Source organism: Chlorocebus sabaeus, chromosome 8 (genome assembly GCF_047675955.1).
Source record: "Chlorocebus sabaeus isolate Y175 chromosome 8, mChlSab1.0.hap1, whole genome shotgun sequence".
In the NCBI taxonomy this organism is placed as follows: Eukaryota; Metazoa; Chordata; class Mammalia; order Primates; family Cercopithecidae; genus Chlorocebus; species Chlorocebus sabaeus.
This window is the reverse complement of record NC_132911.1, coordinates 134,842,855-134,857,506: the sequence shown is the minus strand read 5'-3', so window position 1 is coordinate 134,857,506 and position 14,652 is coordinate 134,842,855.

The window sequence follows — 14,652 nt, the reverse complement described above, 5'->3', positions numbered from 1 at the left end:
GAAGTCAACAGCCAATGGGATTCATCAATATCATCTACTGAAGATAAAAAGACAAAGGCCTCCTTGCCACCCACTCCCAACCACTGTCTGGAAAACGCTGGCTTAGAGGAACATTCTTCACCCTCAGTGAACAGAAAGGCAAGAGTCTATGTGCATGAGATACTTGCAAATTTAGTATTAGCACAGCAGGTGTGCTGGCATTCTGAAGGGATTGTAATAAGTTTCAAATCAATATGCCCCGATGCTTCAAGTGGTCTTGTCTGTGATGCAGTAGAATACAGCTCTGTCTCCCAAACCCTTGTCCAAGTATGTGGAAATTTTACTTATCGAGGACAAAACTGAGCTTTTAAATTTAAAATTGAACATGAGTCAACAGAACATTAGATATGTAGGTTGAAATAATTAAGGTACAATTGCATCTAAGTAACACCTCGGAAGCAGATTAGTACAAATAAAGCTCATTCATATTCCACAGCTCTTGTCAGATAATAAAGAGTTCAACAGAATTCAACTAGTGGCTTTTGTTTGGTAGAGCAATTATCAAATGGAAATCATGATTCATTACAAATGTCATCAGTCCCTTAAAAGTGATTATATATTTCTTTGCCTGGAAGACACCTCTTCCAATTTCTTTATTGTTTAAATTCTTAATTTTCTGCCTAGGAAAACCTCTAAAACAGAAAAAACTAAATTTCTCAATCTTACACTTGGCCTTAGGCATGTCACTTAAGATCTGTGATCCAGTTTTCCATTTATAAGCCAAACAAATGAGCTAAAATTATATATGAGGCTGCATAACTTTAAAATTCTAGAATGTTATCTTTGATTTATTACCACAAATCACTCACTTGATTTAGAATATTTTCCTCAGAAACTGTGCGTTTTCCCCAATATAAAATGTTACTTGGATTATCATTGAAAGTCAAGAAAATTAAATAATGGCAAAAAATGATACAAGCTTTAGGTAACGTGAGCAGAGAGAGAGATGGTGTTATTTATCTTTGCATCCTCGGGGTTGTTTGGTGTGTATTCAGTGCTCAGCAGATATTTGATAGATTCAAAGAAGGATCTTTGCTGAACACGTAATCTTCCATGATTGTGTTGGGGGATTTATTTTCCTTGTTTGTTTTGCTTTTGTTTTTGAAAGGGAACTTCTTAGCTTGAACTTTTCAATACTAAAGTTGTGTGACATATAGGAATTGAAAAGGCCCCAATACAGATAAAATCATCCGCAAATCTCTTTCTTGGTTCATACCAGCTTCACCGTAACCTTTGGCATCGTGTATAAGGCTGTTTTCTTAGGCTATGCCCTTGATGCCCTTATCAGACCATTCATTCCTTTCCTACGCTGGGTGCAAAGGCTATGGAGGTAAATAAAACAAACAACCGTCTAGCTTTCATGGAGCATATGTTCTAAAGGAGAAAGACAGGGGGAAACATATAAATGTGTAACAAAGAAAACTTTCAGAAAGCAATAAGCTTTATGAAGAAAAAGATATAGCTGGAAACAAGGATAACAGGATAACGCGGGAGAATTGGGGTGAGGAGGCCCTTCAGCTAGGGTGCTTCCAGAGAGGTCATTTTAGGGAGATCATATGACACAATAAAGGCGGTCTGTGGAAGATCTTGGAACCCAGTGAAAAGTCACAGGCAAGGGCAAGCACGGAAGTCCTCATACAAGACTTGAAGAGTGGTAGGAGGAATATAGGTCGTCATGGCCAGAGTGTCCCAAGAAAGAGAAAAAAGGAGATGAGAAACTGAAAAGTTACAAAACGATATTCAAGTCTCCACTGACTGCTTAATACTTGTATGGAGTCAACACATTTCATTTGCCCTCTTTGAACCTCTGTGTACTCCTGTATATGAGGGAATAATACTTGCCTCACAGGATGGCTGTGAGGATTCCATACAACAAAAGTCCTTCAGTGCCATCCCATGATATGCCAAATGAAATTCAAACTCCTTCGCAAAGCCACCCAGGAGGCATGACTACCTCTCTAATGTCACTTCAGCTGTTTGACACAAATACAACACGTCTTTGCAGTCCCTCAAATGAGTCAAGATTTTCCTCTTTACTTTATATGTTTCCCCCCATCTTTTTCCTTTAGAATATAAGCTCCATGAAAGTGAGACTATTGTTTGTTTTATTTACTGCCATAGGCTTTGCATACAGCACAGGTACTTGAAAGGCATGAATGGTTCAGTAAATGCATCAAGGGCATAGCCTAAGAAATGAGAGGAAAATCTCAACTCACTTGAGGGAGTGCAAAGACGTGTTGTATCTGTGTCAAGCAGCTGAAGTGAAGCGCAGTGAGTCTGTGCCTCTCACTGGTGTTCCCTGTAATTGAAATATCCTCTACCTTCTTCTTGCCTTATCTCACTTTCACTTGAGTATTAACTAGCTCAAGCAATACTTCCTGATGGGAACTTCCCTGATATTTCCAGTGTGGTGACTACGCCCTTTGCCTGTAGTCCAGCAACACACTGAGCACCACGGACAGTGTGCTCAGTGTGTAGCCACTATGGTTTGTCTCACCCTGTCTATTATACACCCCTTGAGAACAGACACATATTTTCACGCCAGACTCCAACATAACCTGGAACAAGTAGGGATCCAAGAATGTTTACTGAGCAACCCTCATGTCAACTGGAGTCCCTCGATGCTGAAGATGTGGACATACTGGCACCCACTGTGAAGTTCAAATTTCCAGTGTTAGTCAAGATAAGACGGGTCATTTCATAATAACAAATCTCAATGGCTTGATATAAATAAGAATTATTTCTTATTCATGTAACCTGTTTAACCGAGATTTGCTGGGGAATCTGCTCTTTGTCGTTCTCAGGGACTCAAGAAGACAGACTCCTTTTTGACACCTGATTCCTCAGACATTGCCGCAGTGGCAAGGGAAGATGGACAGCTGCACACAGGCTCACACAGCTTCTCCAGGAGGTGACACATGATGTTCTGTTCATATTTCATTGCCCTTGAAAGAAACAGGGCCATGCCAAATTTCAGAGAAGGGGAAAGCTAAATCTTACGATGTTTCCAGAACAAAATAATGTTTGTGAACAGACATAATAAATAGTACCTCTCCCTCACTCTCAATTAATTCGCAGAGGCTTATACACCTGTAGTCCCTCTGACCCTCAGCCACAGGATCCATATGTATCATCTCTATTATATGTAACAGATTTAGATGCAAAAATCAAACTCTAACTTTAACGAATTTCTTCAAGTTTGCCCATATTGAGTATTTTGTGTGTTTGGGGAAATCTAATAAAGACAAAAGGCTCACTTGCCTAGAAACCATTTTAGTCCCCGATTATTTTAGTCTTTACTCTGATCTCCAGAACCCCTGGAGCCGCAAACTTATACAGAGCTCCTTCAATTATCTAACCCCTAAACTTAAACATTCAAATGGGCAGAGTACCCAGTAGAACAAGAGCCCCTCACTGTTCAGGCGTTTCCTTCTTCAGAAAGTACTGTTAGTTGTAGTGATAGTTCTTTTTTGTTTTGTTTTGTTTTGTTTTTTTGGTTTTTTTTTAAATTTATTTATTATTATTATACTTTAAGTTGTAGGGTACATGTGCATAACGTGCAGGTTTGTTACATATGTATACTTGTGCCATGTTGGTGTGCTGCACCCATCAACTCGTCATTTACATCAGGTATAACTCCCAATGCAATCCCTCCCCCCTCCCCCCTCCCCATGATAGGCCCCAGTGTGTGATGTTCCCCTTCCCGAGTCCAAGTGATCTCATTGTTCAGTTCCCACCTATGAGTGAGAACATGAGGTGTTTGGTTTTCTGTTCTTGTGATAGTTTGCTAAGAATGATGGTTTCCAGCTGCATCCATGTCCCTACAAAGGACACAAACTCATCCTTTTTTATGGCTGCATAGTATTCCATGGTGTATATGTGCCACATTTTCTTAATCCAATCTGTCACTGATGGACATTTGGGTTGATTCCAAGTCTTTGCTATTGTGAATAGTGCTGCAATAAACATACGTGTGCATGTGTCTTTATAGCAGCATAATTTATAATCCTTTGGGTATATACCCAGTAATGGGATGGCTGGGTCATATGGTACATCTAGTTCTAGATCCTTGAGGTATCGCCATACTGTTTTCCATAATGGTTGAACTAGTTTACAATCCCACCAACAGTGGTTTGTTTGTCATGTTTGAATAGTGAAATGAATGATGAATAAATGAATGAATAAAGAACAAAAAGAATACCAAAGAACTCTATACACTTTAAAGCGCTTAACCAACTTCAGTTTTTATGTGGATATTTGGCTTAACTGCTTTCTAAGGCGATAGTAACCTGTGGTGTATACAGGACTCATTCAGTCTTTTAGTGACTAATTGGTGACAGTGAACAAATGCGTTGGACTCTAATGAATGAAGTGCTAGAGCTTGTATGGTGTTCTGGTTTTAATTTGCAGTTTGCCCCAACTCTGTCAGTCTTTTTCTCCTGTGTATCTGCGAGGATTTGGCTGAACAATTCTCAAAGGCTCATTTCCTGATTTCCCATAAGGTGCTCAGTTGCCCAGTTAGCTAGAATTTCCACGAGAACAAATACATTCCAAGAGCTAACTGTGATGGGGAAGGAAAGTCTGCACATGCGTGTGCACGTACACACACACAAACAAGTGAGCAGGAATACACACAATATGCAACAATTTGTTCCAAAATGTCACCTGAGCTTAAAGTTCTATAGTCATCAGTGCAATCTACCAGGTGTTCAGGATAGAGATGATTTGCCTGGTGCTCTGCTCTCTTGGCAGTTACATTATCTTCGAGTTAGGATTCAGGGATATGTGTGTGTAGCAGCTTCTTCACCTTTATGTAAAGTAAAATCTAGGATCCACCAGTAAATAGTTAGTGATATTTGACAAGTTACTTAATATTTCTGAAATTCATTTTCTGTACCTCTAGTAATTAATAGCAACAGGGCCATATAATAATAGTAGCAACAACTTACACTCATTAGACATCTAGGTGCATGCAGAATTCTACTTAGTTCTCTGTTCTCTCTCTCTCTCTCTCTCTCTCTCTCCTCTCTCTTCTCTTCTCTTCTCTCTCTTATACACACATGCACACACAGACACTCTATTTACCAGTACTAGTATCCTTCTCCAGCCAGACCAGAATATTCTTGCCAAGATTCAGCTTGACATTGTTACACAAATCCATCTTGGCCTCCTGAACTCCCCCATTTCATTATAGGTAGGAGTTTGCTTTACCTTTGAAGAAACAAAAATCTGTATAAAGTATTTTTTTCGAATGACATACAGAGAAAGTAACAGATGGAGGGATAGAATGGGGAGAAGAAAGAAAAAAGGGAAAGAGGGAGGGAAGGAAGGAACGAAAAAGCTAGTCTTCCCCCAAAAAATGAAGCCTAAAAAGAAACTGTTAGGAGCTTCATAGTAGCACTCTGATCCTCTACAGAATGAATGCTTACCTGTACTAAGGACTTCACAGTGTCTCATTTGTATCTTAGATACATTTTGTGATATATACTATTATTCCCAGTTTATAGATGAAGACACTGAAGTGGAGGGAAGTTAAGTGACATGGCCAAGGTCACAGAGCTGTCAAGGGGAAGAGTCAGGATTCATAGCCAGATCTGACTCCTTGACTGTGTTCACTCCACTCACATCAATTTACCCGTCCTGCAATGAGTAGACCTGGGTTCTGGTGTTAACTTTGCCTCTAGCTGGTAGTGTGATTGTGGGAATCTCTTTTATCTTCTCTGTTACCTCACCTAAAAAATTAAAGGGTATGAGTCTCCACATTTCTTCCTTCCATAAATTAGGGCTTAGTTATAACCACAACATATTTCTTAGAATATGACACCATTATTTTATACATTACTAAAAAATTAAAAATTCTACTAATTAAACTATGAAGTAATGTTTTATCACTTTGAATTTTAACTTTATACATATTTTTAAAAGCATTTTAAGTGTAACCAAATAAAGATTTTATCATATATTACACTTGGATATATGTAAAAAGGAAAACACAAGAGGAATTGAGAGACACAATCCTGAAACTTTTGAAGTGATACTCTTTGGAATAACTTTTCAACATCAGTATCCATATTCTCCAGAAAATATCATCTTCTATCTGTATCATCAAGAGTGCTGCATCATTTCATTTCTTAAAATGGCATTTGCAATTTTCTCCTGGGATCTCTACCAAGCAGTTCACCACTATTCTTCAAGTTTTCATTTGGGCACTTCCTGTATTTTACCAGATCACATCAACAGAAGATTTCTTTAGACAACCTCATGGAGATATAATGTCAAATGGCAAATTTGCGTTCCTTTGTCAATTTGAGGGCCTAGAGGAAAGGGACTTCCCATGTTGGAATCCCCACTCAGGGCCATCACTTCACTCCAAGTCATCTCACCATGGAAACTCTTAGATAAGTTTAGTTGGGATCTTAGGCTCTGGGCACATGGAGAACTCATGACCGAATCCTGCCTTGGATCCATCAGCCTTACCAAGTCAAAGAACTCTGCTCTGTTTTAGATGACCTCCCTCTGGGTTCTATGCCATGAACTCTTATTTATTGGCAACCCTCCTGGGATTTGCAAGGAGTACACTCAAATCTAATTAATCTGATGAATAGTATGCACAGTCATTAAAGAATAACCACAGCTTTAATGAAGACAAAAGAGCACCAGATGTCCCTTGGATCAGAACTTGGGCTATTATGTCTGATCCCTCCCTATTCTTTCTTTCCTGGCCTGACTCCTCCAAGCCTTCATTCGTTTTCATCAGACCTTCTGGTGTCTCTTGTGTCCTTTCTCCTGGGATTTGGAGGCAGGCACATCAACTTTAAAGCCTCTGCTGTTACTGGGTCCCATTCTTGAATCATCCAAATAAATCACTGTGTGAGCTTCACAAGGCTTGCTTTCCTCAACTACGCTGTGGGAAGAATGATATCTACCCTGCAGGATTGCTGTGCAGATTAAATACAATAGAGAATTTGACAGCGCAGGGTTCACACTGAGTAACTTCAGGGCACCATCCTTCCTTCTGACTCTTTTGCCTTTCTCAGTCTTTTCTTCCATTCTTCCTTCCTCTTCCCCTTTTATATCTTGGTCTTTTCAAAACCTGCTCCAACTTTTATCCCCCCATCCCCTTCCTCTCTCTTTCTCTTCCCCTCTTGCTTTCTTTATTTCTTTCCTCTCTCCTTTTCTCTCCTCTTTCCTGCTACCTCTTTTCCTCCCCCTCTTCTTTTACCAACTAAAGTTACCACAACACAGTAGATTTGAGAGTTCTCTGGATGTTTTTAAAAGACTGGCAAGTTTTTAAAAGACTAAAGCACAAGAATAGTATTTGAAGGGGCAAAGTGATAATAGTGTTTGTGTTTGTTACCGTCTTTCTTTTAACCTATTTGCTAGTGAGGAGTATACAATAAAATGAGAGAATGAGCAGGCCAGGAGAAAAGAAAGGAACTAGCCTCTTCTATTTGATATCTCCTATTTTATATGTTTTATTAATTATCACACATGAAAATGGATATGGCTCACTTTGAAGTTTCAAATACTTGAGCATTTTAAATCACTTTGCAGTAACATATATAATTTGAGCTACAGGGAAAGTTAGAGGGTGTGTTTCGTTTTTTATGTTTCTGGATTTTTTGCAACACAGTTTAACTGTTACCTGAACATCAGTTCTTCTCTTTGCCTGAACTATAGTCCCAAATAGATTTCTCTTATCACCACTGTCAACCTGGAAGGGTAAAACCAGCCACATTAATCCTATTTCTCATTTCTGCAGCTTCCCTTGCAGTTTTCCATGGTCATGTGTTCCAGTTCCAATTACATCTAAGTAGAGTCTGCCAAGGAGGTGGTTTGGGGGAAAGTTTTTACTTCCTAATGGAAACAGGAGAGATGTGCAAGACCGGAAGTCAGAGTGCTGCCCTCATCCCTTCCTTCCTGACTTGAATGCAGATGTGATTATTGGTCCTACAGTAGCCATCTTAAGACCACGAGACCAATAAAAATTACCACCCAAGTACCTTCGAGACTCTGACTCTGCTTTGCAACCACCTACCTAGAGAAAACTAAACGACCATCTGGTTAAGCTAGTTATTCAGATATACTGCAATTTGTGGCCAAAACAGTTACTAGTCAATAGTCTCCTGGTCTTTGGAGAAAAGTTAGAGTCCAACCATCTCAGATCTAAGTGGGGAAGTTACTCTAGATGCATCCAAATACATTCAAAGTATCTTCCTACAGTTCTTATAAGGATAAAATCAGATAATGCAGGTAAAGTACTAGCACTACACCTGATAAATAGGTGCCTAAATTCCTGGTCTCATTTTCCTTAGGAGGGATCACTCAATGAAGAAGCATCTCAATTAGAGCCCAGTGAAACATTCCCAGTGATGTAGGCTCTCCTTTCCTTATTTTGTTTGCTCTGGTCTAGCACATAAGTATAAATTTTCTTCTAATCTGGCTAACTCTGCTTCTATGGTTTGCCTACATCAGAGTCATTATTCAGTTAGTTATCAAGACTGGGTCATTTTTTACTCATTTATTAAAAACTGTTTACTGAGCTTCTGCTATTACCAAGCACTGGGGAAAGAACGACAAATAAGAGAGAATGGTGCTTGTCTTGGAAGAGGCTACACTCTAATCAGAGAAGGCAAAAAAAAAAAAAAAAAAAAAAAAAAAAAAAAGGCCAACAACTAGGTAAGATAATTGCAGATTGTAAGATGTGCTATACGGGAAATAAACAAGTTTGTTTGGAAAATTCTGGGAGCAAGGAATTTAAATGCAATGGTCAAGGATCATTTCTCTGAGGTGACTTCTGACTGAGACCACAAAATGGCAGTTAAGCAATGATCCAGAAAAGCACTCTACACAGAGAGAATACCAAGCAATGGTGAAGGGCAGCTTGTCCTCTCCACCTTTACTCCTTAGCTAATAATTGCCCTTTAGTGCCTATTTATCTTTCAAAGTCTGGTGAAAACATCTTCTCCTGCTAGATCCACAGCATGCATCCATGTGCACATAAACCAATTAATGACCATTCATTTGCCCATTAAGTAATTAATTAATTGTAAGTGTAAAATATTACTCACTCCAACTGGAAGCAAGTTAATAATTTTAAACAAAGAAGTGATATTATCACTTTTACATGCTGGCCCCTGCCCCAAGTCACTCATTACTCTATTAAAATAAAAATGATCACTGAAACCATACAATGCTTCTTTTTTATAATGAATTATATAATTATCTCTATATATAATGAATTAAAAACAAAGAAATGCTTTTCTACCATTCTTACTAGTGTGTAACTGAAGCTCATTACTTTGGTTTTGTTTTGCTTTTTTGTTTATTTGTTTGAGATATATTCTTACCCTGTACCTAGGCTGGAGTACAATGGCATGACTATGGCTCACTGCAGCCTCAACCTCCTGGGGTCAAGTAATCCTCCTACCTCAGCCTCCTGAGTAATTGGTATTACAGGTGCATGCCACCACACCTGGCTAATTTTTGTATTTTTTTGTAGCAGTGGGATTTTGCCATGTTTCTCAGACTACTGAGCTCAAGCAATTTTCCTGCCTCAGCTTCCCAGAATGCTGGGATTACAGGCGTGAGCCACCATGACAAGCCTTTGTTTCAAGCTTTTTGTTTCAAAAACCTTAAAGCCTACTGGACAGTCAGATAGTGTATTAGCTACCTATTGCTGCATAACAAATAACCCCAAAACTTAGGGGTTTAAAACAATAAATGTTAATTATCTCACCATGTATATGGGTCAGAAATTTAAGAGTAGGTTAATTGGGTGATTTTGGCTCAGCATGTCTCATGATGTTTCAGTCAAGCTCTTAGCTGGAGCTGCAGTCCACTGAAGGCTTGACTAGGTCTGGAAAATTTACTTTAAAGATAATTGACCAATGGCTGCTGGAAGGAAGTATAAGTTATTTGCTGGCTATTGGTATGGGGCCTCAGCTTCTTGCTACATGTGGCAACCTAAATATCCAGCATGGTGGCGGGCTTCTCCAAGAGAGGGCTCTCCAAAGAGAGTAAAGCATATGCCACAATGTCCTTATGACCTAGCTTTGGGAGTAATGTGCCACCATTTATGTCGCACTATATCAGCAACACAGACTAATTCGAACACATTGAAGGCAAATATGTATGGATATGACTACCAAGAAGTATGGAATCATTGGGAATCGTCTTGTAGTTTGGCTACTAAGACAAACAAAGCGGAGTGACTTGTTAGGGCTGAGATAGAGATGCACAGTTTGCTAAGAAAAGAGCTAGTAGATAATATAAAAATATACCTGTTGCCTGTCCAAGAAGCAGCCCTGACATGCTTCTTTGTATCAGATGTCTTGATCCCTAGGAAGGTGGCCTCAGGACCTGACTTAAGGGTAAGCATAGGATACAGTCCTAGCCTATGAGATATATACGGAAGTCTTCTACAAGCTTCTGGAAAGACATTTTTCACCTCTGATAAGAACGAGGTATTCAGGGGGAACTCCTGGCTCTATTACTACCCTTGTGAGAGTGAATGAATGTTCAGAGAAGCTGCAACTATCTTGTGACCATGAGGGAAGGCCAAAGGTACTCTAGAGTTGCCACCATAAAGTCCCTGATATAACTGGAATCCTGATCCACCAGCAAATCCCTACATCCATGCTTCTTGTTGTATAGGAAAAACAAATTCCAATTTGTTTAAGTCACTCATAGTTTTCTCACTAATCGTAGCCAAAAGCTTTTCTAACTTATACAGACATCTAACAGACATAAGAGGCTGAGGGAAGTTTCTTAGAGAAAGTAACATCCATGCTAAGAGCAAAAGGATGCATAGAAAGAGGACTCCAGGCAGAGGAAACAGTAAGAGAACAGGACACCTTTGGGGAACTAAATGAAGTTAAGTGTGGTTGAAGCACTAAGAGCAAGAGGGGTAGAAGAGAAAGATGGGGCTGGAGAGAGAAATAATAACCAGTCCTGGAGATGTCTGCCTTCTATTTTAAGGCATTTGTGGGTAAAGCAGAGTTATCACAAAATGCTAAGCAAGAGAGTGACATGATCAGCTAGTGGGAGGGAGAGGGGAGGGTCGTTCTTTGATAGGTATAAAATTTCAATCATGCAGGGCTGAGAGGGGATTCTGGGGACCTGTTGTACAACAATGTGCGTGTTGTGGACAATATTCTACTGGCACACTTGGAAATTGGTGGGAGGGTCAGTCTTATGTGTATTTGTTCCACCATTAAAAAAAAGAGTAACATGATAGTATTTTTAATTTAGACTGATCACAGCAGCTGAAAAAGGAGGCAAACTACAGCTAAAGAGATTCAGAGTCTACTGAAATCATCTAGGTGAGAGAGGATGGTGGCCAAAATACAAAAACAGGAGTGCAGCAGTGGAGTGAAACAGAAGAAAGTTGAGAACGATTTTGTTGGTATTCATTAAGTCTTGTTGATTGAGTGTGTGGAATGAGGTGAGTGCATACATACTGAATGTTTGCCATGTGTGATGCGTTATACCAAGTGCTTTGTATGAATTACTTTTAGTCTACATAAAACCTGGCAAAACTTTACTTTCCGCCATATTGTGAAAGTTCAAAACTGTTACACAACTTATTCAAGGTCACAGAGATAAAACATCCTAAGTCTAAAGATTTTGATAAAGTATCTTTCTGAAATTTTGTCTAATTTTCTTCAGTTCTTCACTTCAGGGGGAAAGATATGTTTTATATCAAAAATGCCTTTGTATACCATAACAAAACAATAATTATCACTACGGTTGTGTGTTACTATGTTACTTATTTATTTTATTTTATTTTATTTTATTATTTTATTTTGAGATGGAGTCTCACTCTGTCGCCCATGCTAGAGTGCAGTGGCGTGATCTTGGCTCACTGCCAGCTCCACCTCCCGGGTTCATGCCATTCTCCTGCCTCAGCATCCAGAGTAGCTGGTATTACAGGCGCCCACCACCATGCCCAGTTAATTTTTTGCATTTTTAGTAGAGATAGGGTTTCACCGTGTTAGCCAGGATGGTCTCGATCTCCTGAACTTGTGATCCGCTTGCCTTAGCCTCCCAAAGTGCTGTGATTACAGGCGTGAGCCACCGTGCCCGACATACTTATTTATTTTTTAAATGCCAATTTGACCAACTACATTGATTTCACAACCCCACAAGTCAGTTGGAATCCACAGTGTGGATAAAAAACTAATCTAGAAGGATTTTGTACATTTCATACATTTTGTATATGTGGATACCACTTTCAAATATTAATTCATGAGATTTCCTGTTGTATGCCCCTTTTTCCATTCCCTCATTCAATTTTTCAATCAATCACTTCCAGAAAGGAGTAGCAGAAAGCAAACTACTCTTTCCACCTTTCCAGGTTTTATTTTTCCAAAAATGTAATCCCAAAAGAAAACTTAAAGGTTTTAGAGGTACAAGAAGTTACAAGGCACAAGGAAAAAACAGAAGGCAGGAAAAGTCAGATACGCTCAAAAAACAAGGATTCTCACCAGACTAAAAAGAGGTTCTCCGCAACTGGTGGGGTTGGGGGAAGAGTCTGTGCACCCTAAATAATGGCTTTGTGGTACATCCTAGAGAAGGCACAGCATCCTACGGTAGAAGGACAATGTGCTATGTCAAGTAAATGGGATCATGGGCAGACCTGTACAAAGATTCACCTGTCTATATGTTGAACAAAAGCAATGCAGAATGCTGCAGGTCCCACAGGATAGGATCACATGGGTAGGACCAACGAATGCCTAAGTGGTGACCTTTGTGAATGAGCAGTCAAAGACCAGAAGGCAAGCATGTGCATGAGGGCATCCCCCCCATACACCTGGCAGTGCATTAGCACCTAGAACGATAGCATCTTCCTGGGATTAGGAGGGTACAGATGAAAGTCCCAAGAAGGATATGGGTTAAATGTTTCACCAACTGTGCAGAAACAGAAATACATTGATTCTGAAAGGGAAAAAGATATTTTTTACACTAAATTAATGAATTAAGATTAATATATGCAATGATATCAATGCGACTATATAAATGTATTTGCATTATAATGTCTAAAAAGTGCTAGCTTAGTCAACATAAACACCAATAGTCCACACAGAGAAAACAGTACTAGAGTGAAATATTTTTAAAAATAAGTCTGTGATATTAAAATAGCCATCGGATAGATTTTTTTAAGAGGATAAAGCAAAATTATCTGCTTTATTTCCCAATGGGTCTGCTCATTTTTTGCCCCAAGAATTCATATAGGTACCAAATTAAAATGCATAGCCAAAAGAAGATTTCGTGACATGACTGCACTAGCTGGAAACCCACTTTTTCTTTTCTTTCATTACCGCTTTTCAATACCTTATGTCACCAGTCATTTCTCTAATGGTGTGTGTCAGCGTGTGTGTGTGTGTATGTGTTCTTTTTATTTTAGGACTTCAGTAAGTAAAGTCTTAATTAGTGATGTCATAGTTAGCTCATCCTCTAGTTAAATCAGCATCTAGAGAATCATCCTTTAAGAAGAAAATATTTAAGTCTATCTCCCTTGAAGCTTTCTTCTTCTGACTGCCTGATGGATGAGCTATGCCTTTCTTGTCTCAGAATTGTTTTCCCACTGATGAGACACTCTTCTCCTTCCAGGCACCAGAATCTAATTTAAACTAGTTCCTGTGAAGATCCAAAATGTCTACAAACATCTTTTTCCTGTATTTTTCAAGGCAGAGAAAATATAAGATAAAAGTAAAAATAGACATTTTCTGTATTCTATTGTGTATTGTACTGCATTCCGGATGAAATGTGAGTGCAAAGTTGTTAATTCATAGAACTTGTCAAAGATGATCTCTATGTATCTAAGACACTGACATTTCCTGGAGTGCTGTCAAAGCAGCTGATACTTTTGATATTTCCTAAGAGTAATTCTTCCAGGCAAGGCAGGCATGTAATATTCCTTTAAGGATTTTCTACTTTGGAAGCTGCTTTGTCACAAACATCCTCCTTCCCTTTGGAAACAGGATCTCTCTGGTTTCATGTCCCCTTCCTGAACTGAGTCCATCTTTTCTTTTACATGTGAATATTTTATATGTCTTCGGTAAGTGTCAGAGTTTCTATGGGCACTCAGCAAAAGGCATGGCTCTTAAAAATTTTTTCATTCATATATTAATATAATCAACCTAGGAAGTCACAGGTGCATCAAGGGAGACAATAAATTTCCTTTTCTTAAACGTATCTACTGTAAATGTGGCCTATGGTGTGTAGCAACATCACATAACAAATATGTTATTTTCCAGTGAAACAATAGGATATTTCCTCCACCACCACAACTACCTAAATGAAATAAATTACACCAAGTTAATTATTTTCGTTAAACTCAATTGTGAAAGTCTGTGTTTTTCCATAAATTATAGAAATAGTGTCTAAGTTTTGAACAGAAACAGAATTAATAGGCCCTCCATTCAAACAATAATGAGTTCTACTACCTTCCTCTGCGATTCAGGTACTTTCTAACATTTTTCTCAAAGTCTAAATGTCTCAGAAGTTTCTTATTTACTTTGCCTTTGAAAAGTCAAAAAAGTGAAAATTTTAATTCTATCAGTCCTATTGAATTAGTCATTGACTACTTATGGCAGCGTTTTTATTGAG